The 11,257-nt window shown below is 43.1% G+C and overlaps 1 pseudogene; it reads left to right on the forward strand.

The window, feature by feature from the left end:
- Nucleotides 1–5,685: 5,685 nt before the first annotated feature.
- LOC103088563 (ras GTPase-activating protein-binding protein 1 pseudogene) lies at nucleotides 5,686–7,059 on the forward strand (annotated as a pseudogene).
- The last annotated feature ends 4,198 nt before the right edge of the window (nucleotides 7,060–11,257 follow it).

The following is an 11,257-nucleotide window of genomic DNA, read 5'->3' on the forward strand; positions in this document are numbered from 1 at the left end:
GATGTGCCTCATTCTCTTTATCTGTAAAATGGGGTCTCTAATACAGGTCCAAAATTCCAAAGGTCTGAGAATCCAAAGCCTTTCTCAGTTCATTTTGGTGGCAGAACCAGACCCAAACTGATGCAAAGTTATTTACATTCTTTATTTACATCACTTAATATGATTATTTGTTTCACTGAAGCCACCTTAATTAGATTGCATGAGATCTGTTTCAGACCCTCTTGGGGAGTTATATTATGTAAATTACATGCACCTTATTACCTTCCTGAAATCCAAAAAATTCTGAGTTCTGAAATAGAGTTCACGCCAAAGGCTTTAAATAAAGGATTTGGATATACAGAGCTTACTGCCTAAGGTCACTGTGATGATTAAGGGATAATACATGTAAAACACTCAGAACAATGCCTGATGCACAATGTTAGTTGCTATTCTTACTGCTAGTGTTAGAACCAACTCTGGGGACTTCCCTGGTGGCACAGTGGTTAAGAGTCCTCCTGCCAATGCAGGGGACACAGGTTCAAGCCCTGGTCCAGGAAGATCCCATAAGCCAGTGCACCACGACTACTGAGCCCGTGCTCTAGAGCCCGTGAGCCACAACTACTGAAGCTCACAGGCCAGCCTGTGCTCCGCAACAAGAGAAGCCACCACGGGGAGAAGGCTGCGCACCGCAATGAAGACCCAATGCAGCCCAAAATAAATAAAAAAATAAAATAATAATTAAAAAAAGAACCAACTCTGTTTCTTAGCCTGAATAGTCCAGCGGGGTTCCTCTTTCCTCTCTCACACTTCCATGAGTAGATAGAATCTAAGTGCAGCTAAGAAAACTGAAATTATGACATGCTTTCCGCTGTTCACTGATGTGGTTTTGTGGTAGGTGAATGCAAAGCAGTGTGGTAGGCTCTTTAGTGAGATACTCATTTGTTTCATGCTTTCTATGCCCCTCCCTACCCACCGGCTTTGTTTGGAGAATACAGCTAATCCCTTTGTGGTTCCTATCACAAGAGTATTTGCAAGATTCTTGGAAGACCAACCTTTCTTCTTGTCTCTTGAGAAAGCCCAGTCATCATCTACCTCAGGTGTCCTGGAGGGAGAGAGCTGAGAACCCAGGTGGGGTGGGGGGCTTTCACAGCATTTGGGGGAGTGGGACGGGGGTGGAGGTTGGTGGTCTCCTGAGCATCAAGGACTCAAGCCTCAGCCCCTGCAGCACCAGGACACATGGCCAGCTCTTGGAGTGACACAGCTATATGAGACATCTATAGGACCTTGGGGACTTGTTCTCACAGCTTCTGCAGATTCTGGAATGCTGGCTTGTCACTGGAAATAACAGAGCAACCTGCCCTCTCCTTAAAAGAAGCTTTATGGTAGATGGTAAGGAGACACCACAATTCTTCATCAATGGGCTGATCAACTTAACGGGCTGAGGAATAAATAGCCCTAACTCCAGTGGATGCCAAAAGCCCTCCTGGATTTTTCCATGACCCCAGGGAAGGAGAGCCTCCACTCAAGGCCTCAGTGATGCTCAAGAGTGGATTTCCCTACGCTCCTACAGGGCAAGGGCTGGGTGGACAGAAAGTAAAGATATGTAATGTATTTATGCATATGTGAGCTACTGGTAGAAAAATATACACACTTGGGACACCAGATCCAAAGGCTACCCTACACTCCTACAGGGCAAGGGCTGGGTGGACAGAAAGTAAAGATATGTAATGTATTTATGCATATGTGAGCTACTGGTAGAAAAATATACACACTTGGGACACCAGATCCAAAGGCTACCTAAACTATGATCTACCTATAATATGACTCCATATATATGAAATGCCTAGACAAGGAAAGCATAGGCGGAAAGCAGACTTGTGGTTGCCTGGGGCTGGGAGTGGCTTGGACTGCAAATGAGCTCGCGGGAATTTTGGGGGATTGAGGAAAATATTCTAAAACTGGTTTGTAATGAGGATTGCACAGCTCTATCAGCATAAAGATTATTGAATTGTACCCTTACAATGGGTGAATTTTAAGGTATGTAAATCATCTCTCAGTACAGCTGCAAAAACAACACCGAGGGAATTCCCTGGCAGTCCAGTGGTTAGGACTCCACGCTTTCACTGCTGAGGGCATGGCTTCGATCCCTGGTCAGGGAACTAAGATCCCACAGGCTGCGTGGCGCGGCCCGCCCACCCCCCCCAAAAAAAAACCAAAATAACAACAACAACAACACAAAAAACCACCAAAAATAATACCAGAAGTAAACCATCATGCTATCCGGTAAAGGGTATGCCCCTTCTTCTGTTGGGCCAGTGGTGAAGTGGCCGTGTGTCAGTCATCTACTCTGTAGCTGAGCTGGGTCTGGGCTTCGTTTGAGCTTTAGTTAGATTCAGTTCCCAGTTGGCTCCAAATATTCTGAGGATGGCTTCCTCAAAAACAGTTCAACAGAATTACCATATAAGCCAGCAATTCTACTCCTAGGTATACACCCCGAAGAACTGGAAACAGGGACTCAGGCGAGTGCATGTAAATGCCTCTAATAGGTCGCTTCCCTCTTACTGATACCTGGCGTTGCAGCAACTCCCTGGATGAGGAGTGAGGCTTCCATCAGAGCCAGGCTCTGGGATTAGGGGTTAATCTGTCGCCCATTTAGCAGCAGCCTCATACGAGTATCTGGAGTCCCAGGAACAATGCCTCCGCTTTGAGAAAAGCCGGAGCAAGTGTGTGTGTGTTTGTGTGTGCGTGTGTATGTGGTCTTTACTTCCTTCCTCTCCTTTGCCCTCCAGCTCTAGACCTTGAAACAGTAAACTCATTGGGAAGAAGCTGGGTGTTTATCTTTTAGGTGATCCTCAGTCCTCTGTGAACATTGAATAAGAAGGACCACAATAACACTGCTATTTCCTGCTTCTTCCCATTGTGTAAACACAGATGCTGTCATACTCCCTGCCACCTTTTCCATCAAGTCAAAGTAGAGCATGGAGGAACACTGAATTCTTGTTTCTCAATGTGGCACATATATACAATGGACTATTACTCAGCCATAAAAAGAAACGAAATTGAGTTATTTGTAGTGAGGTGGATGGACCTAGAGTCTGTCATACAGAGTGAAGTAACTCAGAAAGAGAAAAACAAATACCGTATGCTAACACATATATATGGAATCTCAAAAAAAAAAAAAGGTTCTGAAGAACCTAGGGGCAGGACAGGAATAAAGACGCAGACATAGAGAATGGACTTGAGGACACGGGGAGGGGGAAGGGTAAGCTGGGACGAAGTGAGAGAGTGGCATGGACATATATACACTAACAAATGTAAAACAGATAGCTAGTGGGAAGCAGCCACATAGCACAGGGAGATCAGCTCGGTGCTTCCTGACCACCTAGAGGGGTGGGATAGGGATGGTGGGAGGGAGGTGCAAGAGGGAGGAGATATGGGGATATACGTATATGTATAGCTGACTCACTTTGTTATAGAGCAGAAACTAACACACCATTGTAAAGCAATTATACTCCAATAAAGATGCCAAAAAAAATTTCTTGTTTCTTTGTTTTACTTTAAAAGTGTTAACAGTTCCTGGAGCAAAATTTTCTGTTGAAGTATTAATTAGCCAGCGCCCATTGATTTGGGAAAATAATCACAATGAGACACCACAATTCTTCGTCATGGTCTGAAAAGCATTGCCATTCTCTTCTTTGTGTGCCTGAGGAGTGAGAAATTGCCTCGGTGTCTCACTTTCTACACAGTTTCTTGCTTCTGATTAAATAATTCATCTGTCAGTGTTGAAGGACATGATTTCTCCTTTTCTTATCTCCCTTATTCTTCCAAAATGAGATGTCTCACTTCTCAGAAGTGCATGGGGGAATGGGGGGGCACAGGCCTGGGTGTCAGACTATATATTTTATATATCTTATATATTTTTGTATATTATTATATGTTATATATCATATTATATTTATATTATATAATTATATTATACTTTATATGGTTTATATATCGATATTATATATTATGCTATATTAATATATAATTATATTATATGTTATACATTATATAATATATTTGTATTATAGATTATATTTATATGATATAATTATGTATTATATATAATTTTATTTTGATTTTACAGTTTGAAATACATATATATATATCGAGAGAGAGAGAGGAAGAGAGAGAAAGATTGATTTATTATGAAAAGTTGGCTCATATGGGGTTGTAGTTTATCTTATGAGAGGGCCGAAAGTAAGCTCATCACATGAGATGAATTGTGCAGAAGCACAGCAGTAGAGGGCTGCCGCCCGCTCAGGCAAAACAGCGCCGTCTGTTCTGCTGTGGTAGCTTTTATTAAAGCATTATCTTTGTTAACATTTTAAGACTTGTTTTTTTTTTTTAACATTTTAGAAATACCAAAGCAGCAACCTATGTTTTTATTGATTATACAAGCAATAATTGGCTTTCTTGAAAACATGCCGTACTTTTTCCTTGAGCGCAAAAGCAGCACAAAGTTCCCACCATTATTTTGATTATACTGAAGCAGCACAAGGACATTTCCTTGCGTTCCCACCATATTGATTATACTGAGGACATCCCATGGATCAGCGCCCAAAGCACTCAATGCTTATTAGCAGGCCCCCGGTTTGACGGGGGTACTCAAAGCATTCAGGACTGTTCACAGTTCTGCCTTATTCGCATGCCCCCAGTTTGTTGCGGGGGGGGCTCATGGGTCACGTCTCCTTTCCATGTCCTCAGTTATTTCACTACGTATGATCATGGAGGCTGCCATTGGCCAGCTTGAGAGGCAGGATTGGGTGTGATGGAGAGCTGAAGCTGTGGTCCCAGGCCAAAAGCTGGCAGGCTTGAGACCCATGAAGTCAATGTTTCAGTTTGAACCTGAAGGCAGGAAAAATCTGATGTCCCAGCTCAAGGCAGCCAAACAGGAAGAATTTCCTCTTATTTGGGGGTAGAGTCAGCCTCCAGTTCTATTCAGGCCTTCAACTGATTGGATGAGGCCCACCCACATTAGGGAGAACAATCTGCTTTATTCAGCCTTATCAAATTAAATTTTAAACTGATCCAAAAACTCCTTTATGGAAATACCCAGAATAATGTTTTTCCAAGTGTCTGGGTCCCCCATGGCCCATTCAAGTTGACACATAAAATTAACCATTGTACTTCTATAGACCCTGACTTAAGGCGTGGATAGTTAAATTATCAGAAGTGATTTTTCAATTTGAAAAGTTACAAGTCCCCTGTTTTCATGAGAAAATGTATTCATATATGGCTTTCAAATAGACTATTATAAACCTGGATACAAAACCTTAGCTGGATTGCCCATGACCTTTTGTCCCACTAAACCTCAGGGTTCCCCTCACCAGACTACGTTACCCCTTTTCTGATTTTGTGGACAGAGTTCCCATTTCCCTTGTCACAGACCAATAGACAGTTATTAGATTTATAGGCATAATGCCCTGATGAGCAGTAATACAGGTTTCTCTGGGGCTGGTCCCCTCCGATCTTCACAACTGGATGCCAGGAGCATACCTCTTTCTTTTCTAAGGTCCATGGTTCAATTCTCCAGCTGATATAGCTTTAAATTTTGCAACTGGTGCTGATGCAGCTGAGTGAGGGTTTTTTTGCTTTTCGCTGCGTGTGGAGCAGAGCTCGTTCCTTTCCCGCTCAGCCGTGCAGGTTGAATTGACCAAAGCTATGGTTATGGAGAAGCCTAGTCCCCTGCTGGTCAGGTGGGAATTTGTGAGACGGTATTACACACTGATGAACCAGGCTGCAGACATGCTACACAAATTTTATGGAAAGAACTCTTCTTATGTCCATGGGGGATAGGATTCAAATGGAAAGCCATTAGATGCGGTCTATGGACAGAAAGAAATCCATAGGAAAGTGATGTCACAAAACTTCATGAATTGCCACACTAAGATCCGTCATGTCGATACTCATGACGGTGTGGTGGTCCAGGTGATGGGCTTGCTAATAACAACCAGGCTTTGAGGACATTCATGACACCTTTGTCCTTGCTCCTGAGGGCTCTGCTGCAAATAAGTTTTATGTTCACAATGATATCTTCAGATACCAAGATGAGGTCTTTGGTGGCTTTGTCACTAAGCCTCAGGAAGAATCTGAACAAGAAGCAGAGGAACCTGAAGAAAGACAGCAGACCCCTGAGGTGGTACCTGATGATTCTGGAACTTTCTATGATCAAACTGTTGGCAATGACTTAGAAGGACATTTAGAAGAACGTGTTGCTGAACCAGAGCCTGATCCTGAACCAGAACTGGAGCTAGAACCTGCGTCTGTGGTCCAAGAGGAAAAGTCTGAGTCTGTATTGGAAGAAACTGTTCCTGAGGATGCTCAGAAGAGTTCTCCAGCGCCTGCAGACATAGCCCAGACAGTGCAGGAGGACTTGAGAACCTTTTCTTGGGCAGCTGTGACCAGTAAGAGCCTTCCTCCCAGTGGAGCTGTTCCAGTTACTGGGATACCACCTCATGTTGTTAAACTACCAGCTTCACAGCCTCATCCAGAGTCTAAGCCTGAATCTCAGATTCCACCGCAGAGGCCTCAGAGGGATCAAAGGGTGAGAGAACAGTGAATAAAAGTTCCTCCCCAGAGGGAACCTAGAGCAGTCCGTGAGGCTGGTGAGCAGGTGATGTTGAACCCCGAAGAATCGTGAGACACCCTGACGGCCACCAGCTCCTTATTGGCAACCTGCCTCATGAGGTGGAGTACAGCTTAAAGATTTTTTTCAAAATTATGGGAATGTGGTGGAGCTGCATATTAACAGTGCTGGGAAATTACCCAATTTGGGGTTCGTTGTGTTTGATGATTCTGAGCCTGTTCAGGAGGTGCTTCGCAACAGGCCCATCATGTTCAGAGGTGAGGTCCTCCTGAATGTGGAAGAAAGAAGACTCGAGCCGCCCGGGAAGGGGACCGCCGAGATAACCGCCTTCGGGGACCTGGAGGCCCTCAAGGCGGGCTGGGTGGTGGGATGAGAAGGCCCCACCCGGCGGGGACATGGTGCAAAAACCAGGATTTGGAGGGGGAAGGGGCAGTGCTCCGAGGCAGTGAATTGCTCCTCACCGATCTTCAGGCAGCAGTACAAACCCTAGCTCCCACAGAATGGTGAATTTCTTCAGCCAACTTTTGGTATCTTGGAATCTGATCCCAGTCTATCATAAACTGCTTAAGTTTGTACAGTTTTACTTTTTGTGTTAATGGTGTGTGCTCCTTCCCCCCCCCCCCCCTTTTGACCGCGCCCCATTTTAGTCCTTAACTTCCAATTTTGTGGAATGATATTTTAGGAAAAATGGATTTTTAAAGAAGAAGGGAAAAAAAAGGACTGCATTTCCTTGCTTTATTTGCATATACAGACTGGATTTTTTGGTTTTAACAGTTTCCCCAAAGGAATGTGTCTTGCTTATTACTGACATTTGGTATGTTTCATTCATTGGAATATTTCTTTATTTTATTTTATTTATTTATTTTTGGCTGTGTTGGGTCTTCGTTGCTGTGCGTGGGCTTTCTCTAGTTGTGTTGACGGGCTTCTCATTGCGGTGGCTTCTCTTGTTGTGGAGCATGGGCTCTAGGCGTGCAGGCTTCAATAGTTGTGGTGCATGGGCTCAGTAGCTGTGGCTTGTGGGCCCTAGAGCGCAGGCTCAGTAGTTGTAGCCCCTGGGCCTAGCTGCTCTGCAGCATGCGGGATCTTCCCGGACTAGGGCTCAAACCCGTGTCCCCTGCATTGGCTGGTGGATTCTTAACCCCTGTGCCACCAGGGAAGCCCAGAATATTTCTTACTTATTTTCTACATGTTTCAAAAGCCTGTGAGAATTACAGGATTTAATAAATATTTTGAAGGTAGGAAAAACCCAAATTATCTCTTCTTTGAGAGTCATAACTACCTTCTGGTGTGGAAAATTTGCTGTTGGAAAAATTGACAGTTTAGATTCTTTCTGGTATGTTTAAAAACTGAATAAAAGGAGTGTTAGTGGAGCTTTTCTTTGGATACGTGATCACAAAACAGTCCCAAAACCTACTGTTTTTACCACTGAAATTTAAATTGTGAGATAGGTTTTAAATGTCTAGAATGCAATGATAAGCTTTTCTTGAACTGTTAGATTCTTTTTGAAGTAGAGTTTTTTCATGTTTAATTTGTATTTGTAAAAAAGAAAAAAAAAATTTAAAAATCTGAATGACACAAAACCAGAGCAAAACTGTTGTGCCTTCTATTTATCCTTGATTCCAGTCTTGGCAATTGTTTAAAGAAAAATAATGAAAAAGAAACCTAGAAAAAACAATTTACAGCCTGTTACCCCATTGTTATTCCTGACCTCATTAATTTCTCTTTCTGGTTCCACTGGGAACTAAGGAAGGAAAATGAGTTAGGAATGGAATATACAGGAGTTATTCCAGTGTGGAATTCACATAAAGAAATTCTCACCAAATTAATCTGATCCGACCCCAGGGAGCTGGAAAAAGTCCCAGCCAAAATACATTTCTTTTTTTTTTTTTTTTTTGCGGTACGCGGGCCTCTCAACTGTTGTGGCGTCTCCCGTTGCGGAGCACAGGCTCCGGACGCACAGGCTCAGCGGCCATGGCTCACGGGCCCAGCCGCTCCGCAGCATGTGGGATCCTCCCGGACCGAGACACGAACCCGTGTCCCCTGCATCGGCAGGCGGACTCTCAACCACTGCGCCACCAGGGGAGCCCTCCAAAATACATTTCTTGACGACTGGATATTCATGGAATATTATGGCAAAGGTGGCCAAGTTTCGAAGAGCTGGCTGTGAAAACTCCAAGAGGAAGATCTATTTGTGAACTTAGAAGTGCTTCGGCAGTATTTCCCACTGCAGTAATTTCAGAGATCTCACATACATTTAGAACTTTCACATTCATTGGGTCTTATTGTAACGAGACCCAATAATGGGAAACTGCTCCATTCTGTTTATTGTAGAAACAGAAGAGTGTGTGTGAATCTTTTTATAAAACAATTTCCTATCTACCTTGGCTCCCATCCTTGTGAGTTTTTAAATTTATCTTTCAGTGCAAAAGTATATTTTAGTTGATTCTGGCTTGGTTGGCTCAAGCATAGTTTCTTTGTCTGTATGTTCATGAAATGTCACCCCAGTGACGACTCTCTGCCCCCTGCACATTTTCTTCCCTGCTCTTATCCCTCACCCTCCAATTTACACCCTTACTCTCTGTGTGTCGCATCAACTTTCCCACTGGAAGGCTATATGATACAGCAGTGACACTTTGGTGTGTTTTCAATATAGGATGTCACCTTTCCAGAGCCTTTTGCATTTAAGATGATTTCTAATTCTGTAATAAAAACCTTGTCTGTTAGAGGAATTTCAGGGATCCACCATTTCAGGGAGGAATTTTTTTTAGGGTTGGGACCTTCCCAGTAATCTTGAAATCAGACATATAGGGAACCTCCATCTCAGCTTCAAAAGAAGCCATATATTGGACTCTGTCATAAAAAAAGGAGATACATTTGGGAGCTTTTATACAGGCAGAGTGGACAGAATTTCAGGATGACTAGATATGACAGCTGAGAAAAAGAAGTTATTGAAGAGAATTAAGAATTTCTGCCTGGGTGACTGGACAGATGGTAGGACCATTAGCTGAGATGAAAGACACAGGATGGGCAGCAGCGCTGGTGGGAAGATCATTCGTCCTGTCTGAGGAATTTGGAGTACCTGTTGGACAGCTGAATGAAGTGCATGTGGGATAGGTGTGTGATGTCCACAACCATTTGGGCAAATGGGTCTGAACCTCAGGAGAGAGGTTAGGCTTGGAAATATGGCCTTAGGAGTCATCCTCAGACATCTCATCTGCAAAGGTTGAATTCTAGAAAGTTCCTCCATTTAAGAGGTGCTCCAAGGAAGTAGAAAATTGAAGAGGAGGGCAAAGGGAGCGGCCAGAGGGGAAAAAGGGAAACTGCGCCACGTCCCAGAAGTCGGGGGAGGAAAAGTGTAGAGAAGACGGAACCATTGAAATTTTCAAAGGCCACAGAGCCATCATAAAGGCAGAAGCAGAAAAGTAGATTTGAGATTTGAAGACTTTAGTCAATCAGTTCCCATCGACTTCAAAAGAACAAAACAATAACACAAAGTGGTTTACTTGTGTTCTTTATGTGACTAAATATGTCCATAACCAAGTGTTAAATAATATACTCATTATGTGAAAAATGACTTTCCAAAGAGTTGGCCATTGTATGTAAGCTGCAAGACAGAGTTTTACATGGTCAGCTGTGTATTTCTTGGACCTGAACCAGACCCTGGAGAATTTGAGGGGCAAATTTGTTCTAAACCTAATTCTACAATTTTTACAGTTGCTAAAACATTTCTTCCCTCCTTCCCATCTTGTCTCCCTGATGCTGTTTAATGCCTCATTTCCTTCTTTTGCCTAATTTTTTGGAGATGAGGGCAAGCAGGTGAGAGGCAGCCTGTCTGAATCATTATATTCACTCGGTGGCTTCGATTATTATCATTATTATTTTTAAAAATATTTATTTATTTATTTATTTTGGCTGTGCCGGGTCTTAGTTGCAGCATGTGGGATCTTTAGTTGCAGCATGTGGACTCTTAGCTGCGGCATGCATGTGGGATCTAGTTCCCTGACCGGGGATCTAACCCGGACCCCTGCATTGGGAGTGGAGTCTTACCCACTGGACCACCAGAGAAGTCCCCGATTATTGGTAATATGTCATCTCTGGGAGATCTGCAGCTTAGTTTTCATCCCTGATTCCTTTTTGAGATCTTTCAAGATCAAAAATCATTTCTCAATGTTATTCATTCTACCTGGAGGCTTCTGCTAATTATAGTTGATATGGACATTGCTGGCTTTTAGGGGATGTCATCTTATGCTGTCTCTTTATTGTTTGTAAACACTGGTTTAGTCAATTCATATCTCTCCTCTATTTATTCTAAGATTTGTCTCTCTCCTATGGAATTGGAATCTTTTTGTCTTTGGAGATGCATGTAAATCCTTTCTATCCTCCACAGCACTATTTCTAAACTGTTGAGTCTTTTTATGATAACTAAGAACCAATAAAAAAAGCCAATTAAGATGACTAAATGGTGAATAAGACTGCCCAAACTTCCTGTATATATATTTGCTAACATGAATTTACTATGGTTTCATCTTGCTAGGATTTGATTGAGGCTGCCATGTACGGTTGTGCAGGCTACTCACTGCACAATGGGGATGAATACGGGCTGAGGTGCAGCTGGCAGTACACTCATTAAGCCACGTGCTTTGGTGT

The sequence above is a fragment of the Lipotes vexillifer genome, unplaced genomic scaffold (genome assembly GCF_000442215.2).
Source record: "Lipotes vexillifer unplaced genomic scaffold, Lipotes_vexillifer_v1.1 scaffold534, whole genome shotgun sequence".
Taxonomy (NCBI): domain Eukaryota; kingdom Metazoa; phylum Chordata; class Mammalia; order Artiodactyla; family Lipotidae; genus Lipotes; species Lipotes vexillifer.